The sequence below is a fragment of the Nicotiana tabacum genome, chromosome 17 (assembly GCF_000715075.1).
Source record: "Nicotiana tabacum cultivar K326 chromosome 17, ASM71507v2, whole genome shotgun sequence".
Classification (NCBI taxonomy): domain Eukaryota; kingdom Viridiplantae; phylum Streptophyta; class Magnoliopsida; order Solanales; family Solanaceae; genus Nicotiana; species Nicotiana tabacum.
The window spans coordinates 117,785,685-117,791,684 of NC_134096.1; the positions used below are offsets into that span (position 1 = coordinate 117,785,685).

The 6,000-nt window shown below is 36.1% G+C and overlaps 1 pseudogene; it reads right to left on the reverse strand.

The window, feature by feature from the left end:
- The window catches only part of LOC107811160 (MLO-like protein 6), a 71,796-nt pseudogene extending 66,059 nt beyond the window's left edge, over positions 1–5,737 (reverse strand).
- Positions 5,738–6,000: the final 263 nt, after the last annotated feature.

Genomic DNA, 6,000 nt, shown 5'->3' on the forward strand with positions numbered 1-6,000 from the left:
CCGGTTAGATCTGGCTCTGATACTAATTTGTTAGGATCGAAAACCCGGGTAGTGCGGAATTTAGCCAAACAACGGTACAATGACAATAATAAAGACAATGAAAGTTGATAATAACGGCAATTAAAGAATATAAAGAAGACACAAATTTAACGTAGTTCGGTCAAGGTGATCTACGTCCACAAGAGGAGAGGAGCAATTTCACTATACCAACAAGAGTACAAAAGAGAGTACAAAATTAGAGTAAATACTCTAATTAATCCCAAATACCCCAAGAGAATTACCTCACAAGATCACTCCAAAGAAAGGGTTCACACAAGTATTTCCCAACACTCACTCTCTTACAAAATACTCTATAATGAAATAAAGGAGGAGAAAGAAAGACAAGAGTGAAAAGCTCTTGAATTGGTGTGTTTGCAAATGAGGAGAAACTCCCCTATTTATAGCAAGAAATCCTTGGCCTAATAATGGATATTATGTCATGGCAAATGTCATGATCCACAAATTTGTTATAATGGATATTATGTCATGGCAAATGTCATGAATCACAAATTTGTTATAATGGATATTATGTCATGGCAAATGTCATGAAAATTTGGCCATATTACAAATCTCCACCTTGGCCTAATTTCGGCTTATAGTAAATTTGCTCCACATTCTCCGCAAAAACTCCAATGGGCAAAATCATTCTTCATAAATGCCAATCAAGTTCAGGCAAAGCTTGAACTTGGATACTGGAAGAGGTTTTGTGAACATGTCAGCAGGATTGTCTCTAGTGTTGATCTTCTGAACAGAGACTTTTCTTTCAGCAATGGTTTCTCGGATGAAATGATACTTTATATCAATGTGCTTCGTCCTCTCATGATACATTTGATCTTTAGTCAAGTGAATGGCACTTTGACTATCACAGAAAATGGTAATACCACCTTGGTGTAAACTGAGTTCCGCAAATAGACCCTTCAACCATAAAGCTTCTTTGATCGCCTCGGTCACTGCCATATATTCTGCTTCGGTAGTAGATAAGGCTACTGCATGTTGTAATGTAGCTTTCCAACTAATAGCGCAACCACCGATGCAAAATACATAGCCTGTCAGGGATCTTCTTTTGTCAAGATCACCTGCATAATCTGAGTCTACAAAACCAACCAAAGTGTTAGTATTTCTCCCAAACTCCAAACATGTGTTTGAAGTACCTCGCAAGTATCTGAGAATCCATTTCACAGCATGCCAATGTGCTTTACCAGGGCAAGCCATATACCGGCTTACCAAGCTCACTGCTTGTGAAATGTTTGGACATGTACAAACCATTGCATACATAATACTGTCGACTGCACTAGAATAAGGAACCTGTGACATGTACCTCTCTTCTTCCTCTGACTACGGGGACTGAGCAGCTGATAACTTAAAATGAGCAGCAAGAGGGGTACTAACTGGTTTAGCATCTTTCATGACAAACCTCTCTAAGACTTTCTCCAAGTACTTCTTCTAGGTCAGAAATAACCTGTTGGCTTTTCGATCTCTTTTGATCTCCATGCCAAGGATTTTCTTAGCTGTTCCCAAATCTTTCATCTCAAATTCACTTTTCAGCTGACTTTTCAAATTGTGAATTTCTATTAAATCCTTAGCAGCAATGAGTATGTCATCAACATATAATAATAGGTACACAAATGAACCATCAGTTAACTTCCGGAAGTAAACACAACTATCATACATGCTCCTCGAATAACCATGACCCAACATAAAGGAATCAAACCTTTTATACCATTGTCTTGGAGACTGCTTTAATCCGTACAAGGATTTCTTCAACAAGCAAATATGATCTTCTTTTCCTTCAATTTCAAATCCTTCGGGTTGATGCATGTATATTTGTTCCTCAAGTTAGCCATGTAAGAAAGCTATCTTAACATCAAGTTGTTCTAATTCCAAATCATACATGGCAACGAAGGCAAGCAAGACACGAATAGAGTTATGTTTAACAACATGTGAGAAAATATTATTAAAATCAACTCCTTGTACCTGACTATAGCCCTTTGCAACTAATCGTGCCTTTACCTCGCATCTTCAACCCCTAGAATGCCATCCTTTTACTTGAAGACCCATTTGCAACCAACAATTCTTTTTCCTGATGGCGGCTTCACAAGAGACCAAGTACCATTCTTGTGGAGAGACTCAATTTCTTCATTCATTGCAATCAGCCACTTGGCTGAGTCAGCACCAGAAACTGCTTCTGAATATTTTGATGGTTCTCCAATTTCTTCAGTTTCATGTGCAACTGAAAAATCAAATGCAACATAATCTCCAAACCTTAATGGTTGTTTACCTTCTCTTCTTGGTCTATGTTTGGCTATAGAATACTCCTCTTCTTCTGGTTCAACTTCAAGAGTCTCAACTTCAAGAATTTCAGCTTCTGTCTCAACTTTCGGTATCATTTCACCCCAGATGCATACACAAGGAAATTGTACTTTTTAGCCCTTTGCTCTAATTTTCCATCATTTACATGCATGTATGCAGGGAAACCAAATATCTTTAAATCAGAATAATTAGCAGGAGTACCTGACCACATTTCCTATGGAGTCTTAAAGTTCAAAGGTGCAGAAGGAGCTCGGTTGACAATATAATAAGTTGTAGAGATAGCTTCTGCCCAAAAGGCGTTTGTCAACCCAGCATTTGAAATCATGCAACGAGCCCTTTCCAAAAGCGTTCTATTCATCCTTTCTGCCACACCATTTTGCTGAGGTGTCATTCTCACAGTACGATGTCGAGCAATTCCTTCATTCTTGCAAAATTCGTTGAATTCATCATTACAAAATTCCAATCCATTATCTGTTCTAAGCCGCTTAACCTGTTTTCCTGTTTGCTTCTCAATCAAAACTTTCCATTTTTTGTAATTTAAGAAAACATCACTTTTATTTTTCAGGAAATAAATCCAAACTTTCCTTGAATAATCATCAATGAAAGTTAACATATACCTGGCACCATCTTTTGATGGGGTACGGGAAGGACCCCAAAGATTTGAATGAATGTAATCCAAAGTATCTTTTATTCTATGAATCGCTGGAAATTTGAAGCTGACTCTTTTTTGCTTCCCGAACACACAATGTTCACAGAACTCCATATTTTCGGTACCTTGGCCACATAAGAGACCTCTTTTACTGAGGATGGAAAGGCCTTTTTCACTCATATGCCCCAATCGCATATGCCACAATTTGGTGATGTCAGAATCTGATTTATCTGATATTGAAACTGCAGCAGCACCTGTAACAGTAGATCCCAAAAGAGTATACAACGTACCAGATCTGCGTGCTTTCATGATCACAAGAGCACCATGAGAAATTTTCAGAACTCCACCTTCACCTGTGTACTTACACCCAAGAGATTCTAGAGTGCCCAAAGAGATGAGATTTTTCTTCCAAGTCAGGAACATGTCTAACATCGGTGAGAGTTCTCACCACACCATCGTGCATTTTGATTCGGACTGTACCTTTTTCAATAACTTTGCAGACAGCATTGTTGCCCATCAAGACAACTCCACCTCCAATAGATTCATATGTGGTAAATAAATCCCGACTAGGATACATATGATAAGAACAACCCGAATCTAAAATTCACTCATTGTTAGATTTGAAACTATTTTTAGTTGCTAAAAAAATAGTTCCCTCAGTCTCATCAGCAACTACACCTGCTTCGGCAGTGTCAGTATTTTTGTGCTCATTTTTCTTTTCTGTATGCTTTTCTTTGTTTTTCAATTTAAAGCATTCAGAAATAATGTGACCTTTCTTATGACAATATTTGCACATGACATTCCTGTATCTGGATTTTGACCTTGATTTAGGTTTCTCACTACTTGAATCTTTTTTATTGGATCTACCTCTTATGAATAAGCCTTCCCCTTGGTTCTCACTAGTTTCCCCAGTAATATCTCTATCTATTTGTTCTTTTGATTTCAAAATAGATTTGATATCTTTATAAGAGATATTATCCTTTTCATAAAGTATAGTATCTCTTATATGTTTAAACGACTAGGGTAAGGAAACAAGCAATAACACAGCTTGATCCTCATCTTTGATTTCAGCATCTATGTTACTTAAATCCATAAGAAGAGAAACAAAGTATCAAAATGAGTAAGTATAGAGGTACCTTCATCCATACGAAAAGTGTAGAGTTTTTGCTTTAGGTAAAATCTGTGTTTCTACTGTTCTTTTCATATATAAGGTTTTAAACTTTTCCCATATGCCTTTGGCTGAGCTTTCTGCCGCAACTTCACGCAAAACCTCATTTGAAAGATTTAAAATAATACCTGCTTTTGCCATTTTGTCTATGACGGTAAATTCCTCGTCTGTCATTTTATCCGGCATCTTCTCATTTTCTTGCAGTGCCAAATGTAAGCCATCCTGAATTAGGATAGCTTCAATCTTTAATTGCCACATTCTGAAGTTTGCACTTCGGTCAAATTTCTCAACATAAGACTTTATTAGAGTCATTTTGTCTATGTAAACTAACCCGGTTAGATCTGGCTCTGATACCAATTTGTTAGGATCGGAACCCGGGTAGTGCGAAATTTAGCCAAACAACGGTATAATGACAATAACAAAGACAATGAAAGTTGATAATAACGGCAATTAAAGAATATAAAGAAGATACAAATTTAACGTGGTTCGGTCAAGATGACCTACGTCCACAAGAGGAGAGGAGCAATCTCACTATACCAACAAGAGTACAAAAGAGAGTATAAAATTAGAGTAAATACTCTAATTAATCCCAAATACCCCAAGAGAATAACCTCACAAGATCACTCCAAAGAAAGGGTTCACACAAGTGTTTCCCAACACTCACTCTCTTACAAAATACTTTATAATGAAAAAAAGGAGAAAGAAAGACAAAAGTGAAAAGCTCTTGAATTGATGTGTTTGCAAATGAGGAGAAACTCCCCTATTTTTAGCAAGAAATCCTTGGCCTAATAATGGATATTATGTCTTGGCAAATGTCATGATCCACAAATTTGTTATAATGGATATTATGTCATGGCAAATGTCATGAATCACAAATTTGTTATAATGGATATTATGTTATGGTAAATGTCATGAAAATTTGGCCATATTACAAATATCATAGTAAAGAGTTCCAGAAATATGTTCAAAGAAGAATTCATTTTCAACTTCGCTACTTCTCTGTTTTGTTTGAATAATATTTACTAGTGACAACTGGTAAAACGTGCAATCATGTAATGAAATAATTGTGACCATAATAAAAAATTAGTCAATATAAAGGTGAACAAATACTTTAACGGATTTTAATAAAGAACTTCTAGTATATAAAAATGGAAATCAATACTATTTCAAGAAAAACCGAAGTGATTCAAGAACTTAATTAATTACCTTAAGAGTTCCAAGATTGAAGGTGAGGAAGCAAGAAAGAATATGGAAGAAAGCCAGAGCAAATATTAACAGTTGAAGCTGCCCCACACCTTCTCTAGACATCAAAGATTTCTTCCCCTGAAAATAAAAAATTTTGACACGTAAAATTCACTTGCAACTAAAATCTATCTCTTTACATTGAACCAAGTTGCAGTTTCTTTATCATTTACAAATACTTGTTGTTCACATTTTGGGTCTTCCTCTTCATCATCACTTGTCAAGCTTTGACATGGAAGAAAAATTTCAGCAGCAGCCTTAGGAATACAGATTTTGGCAATAGGCCTTTGGAGAACAGTCAGCAACAAGGAGAGCAATCCCAAAAGCATCAACTCTTCAAACACCAATATACACAAACACAAATATTGAATACACGCATATACATATATAAAAGTCAAGCAATCATTCTAAAACAAATAAATAATGACAATTAGCTGTTATTTTAATTTTCTTTCGTACCTGATTTGGTATTGTCTAGAGCTTGAATCAAAGACTTCTCCCCTTCTTGATGAAGTACTACAGCAATTAATGCTAAATCAAATGAATCAAACGTAGAAGCAAGACTATATCTAGTAATGTGGAGGGTTTAATT